We start from the raw sequence: 11426 nt of genomic DNA on the forward strand, positions 1-11426 counted from the left end.
CAATCAAGGCTACATAAATGTAGGGCTGCCTGTTCCTTTAAGGGAAGGGGCAGTAAGTGACTAACTGCAGGTGACACACTTTGATCCTGTATATCTCTTTTTATTTTCCTTCAATACCATTATAGCCAAATAGACATGCACTGGTGAAGTGTTGTCTCTTATGTTCACAGCATGAAATATCATTATCTGTGCAATTTAGTAACCAGAACAAGTTCAACCAACTGTTGCGTAGCGATGGGCATCGTCATGACCATCCCCTCACAACACAGGGGAGCTTGTAATAGTATCAAAAGCAGCAACAAACATGCAAAAAACAAATAAAAAATAATAAAAACGCACAAAACGTCAAGCCATCAGATATACTTGCTGTGTATCAAGCACAAAAAGCATAGACAAAACAATAGCATGTGTGAATAAGCGGTGACACACAACACCATGTCATGTACTTTATGCACTGTAAACCTGCAGCCCAAAACCCAATATTTGGGCCTGTTTAAATTGTCAGGTTTAAAATCCTTACCCTCCTTTTGACAGTAGATCACCAGGCAATGGAAATCTGCTGTCAAATATAACTTTACTGTTTCTCTTCTAACATACAGGACCAGCAAGAACAATTCATGATAGGACCAAATACATGAAAATAAATTTCCATTACTTAACTGTTACCCTCTTGTCAGTTACTTCGCAACATCAAGCCACCTTAGTTTTACCTTTCTAAAAGTAAAAATTGTTACACTGACACTCCATATTAATTTGGCATCTACAATTTCCACTGTGAAAAATAAGTCTTAATTGGCAAATCATTCTCATTAAGGCATGTAGCCTTCAAAATTTTAGAAAAGGGCTGCATCTTATTTTCTGTCTAAGACTTAATGCAACACTGCGTTTTCTGTCAAATAAAAGCAACTAGCAGGCATCATTTTATTTTTTTAGAGCGGAGACACAAATGTATCAGTTCTGCAGAGCATTTAACATGATGTTGGGACTTTCGAAGAAACCCCTTTTTTTTATATTTTCCCTTTGGAATTAAGTTCTTTAATTGTATTGATGTTCTTCTGGAGAAACCAGAAATCCCACTTTTAAAGGCCCGTAGGGTCATTCTGCATTTCACAGAGACAAGGCCCTAATTTAAAAGGTCACAAGTGTCAACATGACAGCCTCCTCCATTGTTTATGGGAAAACTAAAGATAGCATCTCAGCAGCGTGACTTGAGCCAGCCTCTGTAGCTCTCCTAGCTTCTGCCACTCTGAATCTGTCAAAGGCAGTAGGCCTTCCTATTTTCCTTCTAACCTGCAATAATTCACTCTATTTAAAAAAAAAAAAAATCCTTTTTAGGCGCTAAAAAAAATTATCTCTATTTCCAGATTATTAAACTACATTTACTGTGAATAATTCACAAACCTTAATAACACACATACCAGTTGTTAGAATAAATGCTTGTTGCAATCCCATGCAATGGTACATATTTCATCAACCTCGAATGAATGAACGTCTCAGTAGGCCCAGCTGAAGTTAGAACCTTCAACCTTGATATTAAAACAAGCCCTTTGTACTGGCACATTGACTCATTGAATCATAAGAAGGCACAACCTGCAAATATATATCAAACCTAAATGTATGCATTTACTGAAGCCTGAGACACTTTAAAAAGTACTCTGAATGAAAGAAAATGCAGTTTAAACAGTGCTTTTGCCCAAAATCGACTTTGATATTTTAGGCATTAAAAAATCAATATTCTATAATTTTCTTGCATAATATGCATTACCAGAATGTCTATTACACAATCCATGAGTCAGCCATTGAAAATATTAACTTATACTTTATAGAAATGAGCTTGTTTGCTCCTGCGCCAAGGGAAAATTGCACCTACAAATGTCATTTTAGCGGTGCAACATAACTTAAATTAAATTTTAATGTTAGGAGGTCATAGTATAGGTATTAAGCTTTATAAATATTTTAAAACGATTTTGAAAGGCACTTATTTTTTAAATAATTTTTCCATAATGAATAATTTTCTTTTTTTTAAAAAATAAAAACCCAATTATTCTGTTTTTTGTGATAAATCCACATATGAAAGCAAGCTGCATCCCTTGCCTATTATTTGGGATACATTAACTCACAAGCCTAAGCGCATAAGCCTAACTTGAAATGCGTCACATTTTTGCGCCACTTTCATTTAAAAGGAAGGTTATGCAAAATTCCACCCATGTTTAACTGGGAAAGTGCTGGCTGAATTGAACATTCCTATCAAATATACTGCAGCTGAAAAGTTTGCCTATGAACATCTAATACAATGCATCTAAGAAAAATGCTGTAAATGTATTTTTTTTTTTTTGCAAAAATAGATAATTTCGTTTTTTTGGGGCCCTATTTATATCTATTGAATGTGTTTTCTAATTTATTAAGCATTTAACGGCAGTTTTGTATATGTGCACAATTGCTCATTCTATAAATTAAAGAGCAACATATAGCTATGTTAGCACATCACATGGTTCATTTCTGGATTTTTTCTAAGTTTCTACTTAATATTAATTAACCAACATTTTACTTAACAAACTGTAAACATCAAGAAGACCCACAAACACACATTGAGCTCATTTCAGATATAAACAGAAAACACTCAGTACACACAATACAGCGCGCTTTAGCCATTTTTCATAAATAGCGCCGTCGCAATTTACTTACAGAACCGTTTGCAGATCCTAGTTGTAAGTCATATTCACAAGAAAAAAAGAAAACTTTTCTCAATTATTTCCAAGAATAGCGGACCCATACTTTATTAAACGTGATGGGGCCCACTCCGTGCTTCACATGTAGTTCATAGGTTGGAGTTCCAATCGGAGGAACCGGACATGCGTCCTCCAACCGGGAGTCCCTTTTACAACCAAGACAAAACAAATTTCCACGTCTGCTAAGACCAGGCATCTTCGCTCACTAGTCTAGCTTCAAACTTCAAAGGATTATCGTTTACGATAATCTCGTGAATACACGAGTCCTTCGGCTTTGGTACTTGCAAGTTCCAAATCAAAGTGATCCCGAAGGGATACCAAACCAAATGTCCAACTAAGGACCAAACCAAGTTTCCAACTAAGGACTGGGAGACGCTCCACTTATACTTAACTGAAAATATCGATGACGTCACCAGAAGACTCGTCTTATCGTTTCGCTCTACCAAACATCAAGGGTCCAAATCAGGGCGATAGCCAGGGCAGCAGTCCTTCGTAGCCGTCGGGAAGCGGGGAACCTCGCAGCAAAGACTTTCAGACCACGTCGACATGCAGGGGTCGATGAAGTGGCGGCCTTCCTCCAGAATTTTCACACGAAGCTCCCCACGCTTGGACCGGTACCTCTGGTATCGCCCCACGTTGGGCGCCAACTCAGGTACTGGGTTTTTCAGAACCGGTACTGATCCGGTAACCCAGCGGTGCCAGGGTACACCCAAAGACCTCGGGTACTTTCCTGATTCAGACCACAGAAACTCAGAGTCTTCTAGGTGAAGTCAAAGATCGAATTTATTGGCTGCAGCCAAGTAACAAGCGTCCTAGAAGTACAACAGCACGGTTTGTATGTTCTCAGGAGACTGTGTTTCAATGCAAAGTCAGGTTTCCTTATATACAGTTTTTTAAGCTTCAGGCAAACATTCTTGACATTTTGGTTGGTCATTCACATGTTTTCACTACAAAGGAAAAAACAGTGTCATGATGAAACCTCATATTTCATGTCATCAAACCCATAATTAATTACCCGGCAAGGCCTAGTATTTTACATCAGATAAGTGTGGACCCCCAATAAAAACGGGCACCTCCCCCTCGTAAAGTAAGAAGAAGAAAAGAGCAGGTGCAGGTGTGAGCAAGATTAGGCAGGGTGTGTGAGCGATAATAAGGGTTTTATGGCATGGTGTGCCTTGATGCTATCTGATTCGGCCACTGGGAGAGGGACTGACCAAACAGGTTTGGCCTGAGGCAATGGTTCCAGCTTGCCTAGGTCAGAGAAAAGTCAATCAAGGTGTACGTGTCCTTGGAATCAAATCTGACTGTATTATAAGCCTATGTGAGGGCAACTTTTAAAAATGGCTGCCGTGTATAAAATGGGAGCCACGAGTGCAGGACGAAAATGGCGATTTCGAGGTGAAAACGCTGCTGGAATTGAGCGAAAATGCTCATGCTTAGTGTACTAGTCATTATCGGTCTTTTGATACTAAAATCGTACTGCTGTGGCAAAGTAAATTACATGGGTCCAGAATTTTTAGAACCACACCTGGCCTCCAAGTGCCACTTGGAGGTCCAGAGGACTGTTGCTGGTTCTCCCAGCCCCCCATTGCAACTAATTCCCTGGGAGGAGTAGGTCTTGCAGATCCTACATTCTGAAGGCTTGATATGAATCCCTGGTGAAGTGGAGACTGGTAAGTTAGACTTGTATTTCTCACTGAGCATAAATGTAGCTTTTGTTCTTAGGTTAGCTGTTCATAATGTGTTTTCCTCCTTTGTAAAATCCATTGTCATCATCAAAGTAGCAGCATTATGGTGCCATCATTCCTTTTACTACTAGGCAATATGTGTGGTCAATGTGTGCATTGTTCTTCATTGATCATTTCTTGTCTTTTCTTGTTTGTTTGAATGTATTTTTTTGAGGTTAAGATGAGATGACAGGTTCAAACCCCTATCTATTATACCATGAAGGTATGGTGCTTGTAAGCCATTTTTTACCTTTTAACATATTTCACATATGTCATAATTTAGTAAATGTATGTACATCTTCACTACATATATTTTACTAGGAGTGTTCAACTTACAATTTTGAAGTCTTGGCCATGTCAAATTAAAAGGACTACAACTACTATGGTGCCTTGTTTTTGTATATGGAAAATATGTTTGCAATGTGATGTTGGTCATTCTCTATTTTCTCCCATCTATGCACATATGTCAAAATGTTAGGCAGTTCTCAAACCCCATTTTATGCAATGAATAAAAATTTAAGTATTTCATGTAATTTTGAAAGGTGTCACTTTCTTTTAATTTCAATGAATTTATGTAATTGGTTTCACAACTCAAAGTATGTTGACTTAAAGATTCTAAATCATGTTATGTTGTATGCAGAATATAAGTTGTAATGATAATAAATGTACTTAGCAAAGGTCATATGAGTGCTGATGCCATTAATCTTACTACGTTGTATAATAGTTTGAATCTTAGGCTGCTAGGCCTTAGAATGGTTTGATTCTCATTTTTCCTCTATACTCAGGTGGGTTCAATCTGTGGTATCATTTATGTACACTTTTTAAGTAATCCTTTTCTTTTCAGGACATTTCTTCACATGCTTTTTTTTTAAAGTTTGCATATGTGTAATTTATAATGCTTGGATAATTAGCAAACATACCAATAACAATATTTTGTTTATCTTATTTGCTTCATTTGTAGCTCAAAGCACCTTTGATCCATACATCAGGCTTTTACAATATGTTTTCTTGTCATTCATATTAGGTCCGACACCCAGGGTATGGGCAACCATCTGCCACTGAGGATACCTCCACTCCAGACCAGGATAAAGCCTTCACTGAGGACTCCACTCCAAATCCAGATGATGTGGTGCAGCCTGATCCATCTGGTCTGTCTGGGCAGACAGCTCTATGAGTCTCACTCAGCCCTTCCCTACACCTCTCACCCCAGCTATTACAGCACCTGCCAATGGACACATCCACTTCCTTTGTTCAAAGGAACATCACCCCAACCTTGTACCACCCAGTTCTCATTGCTGTTGAGCCAACACCACCACTTCCATTTCAGCCATGGGCCAGTGGGATGCGGCACACTGACTCAAGGGCACAGGGTAGTGGGGCAAGGTACGTGGGAGGGAATCTGTGGGCTAGCAAAGGGAGGCCACTGGGTTCACTGTTACCCAGACCACCACTGACCAAGTATAGAGATCCCTACATTAGTCCCAAGACAAGATGGGCCAAGCCCTTACAGAGATCGGGGACAATAAGCAATTGAAAATGGAGCACAATGTAGAGATGCATACTCCAAACTCAAATTTGAGCTCCATGACTGGGGGTGCTGTTTGACATTTACCGTCATATGTGCAGGGCTTTCTCTGCAACATCTACCCCTTTCTGTGGCCATAAAACATCTGGGCCCACTACACCTTCCTCAGCCACAGAAACAGAGTCTCTGCCACAAGTATGAACACATGCAACCACTTCAGTCACTGCAATGTGGACCCCCACCCCTCAGGGAGGGATGTTCATTTGGACCACCAGGAGAAGATGACAAGACTTCCACCACCAGCAGCAAGATACAAAGAACCTAATATCCTCCAGTAGATGACTACCATTCACTCTGTGGGCCAGAATCTGGATACATTTACCTTTTAGATGCCAGCTGTATCTTGTACATTGGACTTCAAACAATTTTGTTCTAAAAAAATGTTTTATTCACAATGATTTACTTTTTTTTAGGTTTTCAACTTTGTTATTTGTTTTTCAACCTATATCAGTTTATTTGTGTTTGTACAACGCATTCTAAAAACACAAATTTAAAGACTGGTGTTGTATTTCTTGTGTTACTTACTTTTTTATTTCTTCCTTCCATCATTATTATTTTTAAAATGTAAATAATAAAAAACATTTTCACCCAAAAATAAGTTATCTTTAGGTAATATTTCTCCCATTTTAAAAAATTTGAAGTACAACAAACCCCACACATCTTCAGTTATCAATGTCAGACATTAGTAAGTAGGAATTGTTTGTCAAATGTAAAACAAATTACAACCTATGCATAACCAAAATAGTCTGTGTTATTTTAATGTTTACAGTTTAAGACCTTGACACGATCGAAGAATGGGATTTATACTCATAAAGCTCAGATTCAATAGGCAAACTATTATTGATTCATGCCACGAGCTGAAGTCAGACTTCCTGTCTCACAATAAAAAATCCCACCTCAATAACACCAATAGTCAACATCATGGTAGGTCTCCATTTTCTGGCCAGAGGATCCGTCCCATACACTGGCAGTATGTAGTGGCATGTCACAAACAGCTTTAAGTGGTGTGCTACAAAAAGTTATTTGTACACTGATGAGGCACACCAATAGCTTCATACACTTAACAGAAACTGAGGATTTTGCAAATAGAAAGGAGATGAGTATGTTATGGGTCTTTTACACATGTGGTTAGAACTAGTTAAGCAGCACATATTGCTTTGGTGGTGACATTCAACTGAAAACAAGTCTAACGCAAACTCAAAAACTTCCATTCAACCACTGTGCAAGTTGTCTTTGTACAAGATATGTGCATCCAAAGTGTGGGCCTTTCACAGGCTCAAGCCATGTTCTTTTGTACTCTGCAACAGCAGCATATAATTGCAAATGTCGCAACTTTGAAATGTCCAAATGAAGATGGCATGGTGAAGGATCCTAAAACAGAATAACAAGAAAAACTTAGGGCCTGATTTAGATCTTGGTTGTTGCACCACCAACCCACATCGGGCATGGACCCAAGAAGATCGTCAAGTTGATGGTCTTCCATCCACTGTATTTAGATGTTACAGCTCTACAAGTAGATTGACTGGCGACATATTGCTGATGAAGGGAGACAGCGGTGAGACCTAATGGACTTTGCATAATGGCAGAGGCAATGGAAGAGAGATAAGTGACACACACACACACTGCCTCTTAGCCACAAGTGTATCCCTGCACTACACATTACATAACAGACCACATTAACACAGCAACCTATTGCCATTCTGACACAACACAACCTGTACCTGCTGAAAACACACATTGACAAAAACATCCATGGAACAACTTGCACACACCATTGATACTGCGCCCACACATGACACAACCACAACAACCAACACAACTGCACACTCAATTACACAAACACGCTCACACATATGCACAACTACACACATCATGACAATGTCTGCCTCAGAACGATTACATTCACCTGACTGTGTCACAGGGAAACATACACAACAACATCGGTGTCACATGCAAGTGACACACATACAATCACAACCACATATCATCCACTCCAGCTCCTTCCTCCTCAGCCAGCCAATCACTTTGCATCCACACATACAAGTACTGACACACGCACAACTCACAGCACAACATGACAGGTACAGGTCCCCTGGAAGTGTGCCCATATGGACACAGTTGACAGGTGTGAATGTAACATCATTGTGGTGCCAGCATTCATTTGTCAATGAATACTGGCTCCATAATGACAGATGTGTATGTGTGCGATATGTGCTGTTTACCAGTGTGTTCCCATCCACCTCTGACCCACTCGTGTCCCTGACATATGCATGTCACATTGAATCCCAAATAATTCTGTGACATGTATATGCCTGCAGTGGTCCTGGCCTCTAAGTGCCTACCTAACATATCCTGACAATGTGGCTTCCCTACCTTCGAGTCCAGTGATGGGGGTTGTGTTTTGTTCTTGGGTTGTTGGCAGCAATGATGACAGTATGGGATCAGGAAAAATTGTGTATTTTTACCCCGTTTCCCCCAGTCCACCAACTCATTCAAGGGGGTCAGACTGACACATTTTTCTTGGCAGTACTGCACATCCAAATCTGCAAAGCAGGAAAGTTGTATGGGTTCCATCTGGCATCCCCTTTTCCCTCTCCTGCCATCAACATGGGTGGCATTTCTTGGCAGAGGTGGGGGTTCCAATGCAGGCTTTCATCTTTGGGACTACAAACATCTAAATACGGTGGTGGACAGTCACAATGGTGGAGGGGTTTCCAGTTGAAAAGTTGATGGTGGGACCATTACCACCAAGATCTAAATCAGGCCCTTAATGATTTTAAAAGACAAAATAGACACATTACAAATGACAAATTATGAAGTCACATTTACTTAGAACAAATGAAGACAAACAATGTAAACAAACACAGTAGTCAATGTGTCAAACGTTTGATCCCCAAACATGTTTGCTTTGGATTTTCCATAGCTACCATTCTTGAGAAACTCCCAGCACAGACTGATATGCTGATTATATTACAAGTCGTTTTGACATTGAATGTAACATTATACAAAGATATACTTACACTCATGTGAAGACGTTGTCAATAACATCTTAACATATGTAAATTCCTTCCTCTTCACCACTATCATCTTCTTTTGGCATTTAAACATCCTTACCTGGTAGCTCATCATGGGCTCCATCCTCTGCAATGTATGGAATGTTCCGTCAGAGGGCTATGTTGTGCAACATGCAGCAGGGAATAGTGATTTTGTACATCTTGAGTAAGTAGTGGAGGGCTCCATCAGTTTTATCCAGACAGTGAAATCTGGCATTTAGGAGCCCAAAAGCGTGCTCCACTGACCTCCATGTTCGTCCGCAGGTCTCATTGAAGCAGACTTCCCTTGGCATTGATGGATTCCTCAGCGGTGCTAACAACCACGGACAGTTAGGATAAGCTGAGTCTCCTATATGAAATTAAAAAATTAGCAAAAATATCTAATCCCATTATACAGTCTTAAACTAGAAATTAACCAAATACTTCCATTGACAGATTGTACTTACCAACAAGCTAGGCTCACTGAGTCATTTGCAGGGGTATGCTGCTATTCAGTAGTACAAAGAAATCATGTGTTAATCCTGTGAAATGGACACACATGTTTGGGATGCACAACTCTGGAAAGCAGACATCGTGCACATTGATTGAATAGACATTCTTCTGATTGCAGTAGATCTGTTCATCTTTGTGTGGTGGCACGAAGGCAATATGTGTGCCATCAATTGCTCCAACCACATGAGGTATGACAACCAAACCATAATATTCTCCCTTCACATCAGCAGAAACCTAATTTCGTGAAAACTGGATAATGCTGTTGATGTGTCTCATCAGTGAAGAAAGAACTTCTTATAGCACACCACTGAATGTTAGTTGAGACATGCCATCAGATACTGCCACAGTATGTTGGAAGGATCCTGTGGCCACAAAACTGAGTACTGTTGTGTTTTCATTATTTGTGTTGCTGCTGTGGTATTCCTATTGGGAAGCAGGAGATCTGGCTCTAGCTGACGACATAAATCAAGAATAGTTTGCCTATTCAATCTTAATGTTTTGATAATATCCCTTTTTTTCCATGGTGGAAAGATTTGGAAAGGGTCTAAACACTTAAGGCTGTCATATTTTACCTCTCCCTGGGTTCATATGACTGCACTTAAAAAAAAAGAGAAATTTAACTTTCAATTGGCAGGCATATCTTTGATAATCAACACACATTTCACGTCTTTGCAAAACTCCATATATTTTTTTCACATCTATGTACACATCACTGTTAGTGATGTTGTAAATTAAAATAACAATTTTGTACATGTCTGATATTTTTTTAATAATAATGTGTAAATAATACAACTTAAAAATTATTTTTTATATTTTTTTCTAAAATTCTGTCAATAGAAGTATAAAATAAACCACATCACTATTACTTTTAAACAAAGTAATGCATTACATTATACTGTTTTAAATGAATAAAAGACAGTAATGTATGCATTTTACATATGTAAACAAACTTGCAACCATATTGTGTGGTGGTGATGCACTTAACATTTAAAAATACTTCTAAAATGGTGGCCTCCTGACCTTGCCATCAGGACATTTGCAATCCAATGGCAGGCGCTGCAAGTTGACTGCATAGTGGTTGTAAAACTCCATGATGGACACATCCATAGTCTAAGGTGTGTGACAGCAATGTATGAAAGCCAATGGCTCTGTCCGTCTTAGTTGAAGATTCCAAACATTGTGTACATGCACGCAGCATTGGGAAAAAAGCTCACTTGCCTTCTAACACTGCATCCAACAACATCTCCTCCACTTTTGCTGCTGTTACCAAAATCTGAGAGTCACGATGCCAAGCAAAGCAGGTAAAAAGGACCCTAACTTCTTGGGAGAGGAGTTGGAACTGCTGACCACTGAGGATCTGTCCCTGTACAGCCAGCTGTATGGGAACCCAGAGGAACAGGTACATGTTTGAATGAAAAATGTATTTCTAACTAACTTGTTTTTTTAAACACAGCCTAAATTGTTCCTTTTAGTTTCTAAGTGAAGTGTTGTGATTGGAGTGTAGTCAACTCAATAATTTGTGTGTGAAGAAAATGTTGTTTAAGAATGTTTTTAACCCCTTCCCCGCCACGGACGTAATGGTTACGTCCATGGCAGCGCCCGTGTGGCGCCATGGACGTAACCATTACGTCCTGGGACTGGCAGTCGGGGGAAGCGCTAGCGCTTCCCCCGAGGGCCGCCCCCCAACACCCCCAGGCCACGGCTGAAAGGGGAATCCCTTCCCCTTTCACGCCCCCCCCCCCCACCCCCCCCCCCCCCCATGACGTCAGCTGATTTTAGGGAAAGGGGGAAAGACGCGCTGGAAGCCATTTGCTTCCAGCGCGTCTAAGGGAGAAGGTGA

Source organism: Pleurodeles waltl, chromosome 2_1, assembly GCF_031143425.1.
Source record: "Pleurodeles waltl isolate 20211129_DDA chromosome 2_1, aPleWal1.hap1.20221129, whole genome shotgun sequence".
NCBI lineage: Eukaryota > Metazoa > Chordata > Amphibia > Caudata > Salamandridae > Pleurodeles > Pleurodeles waltl.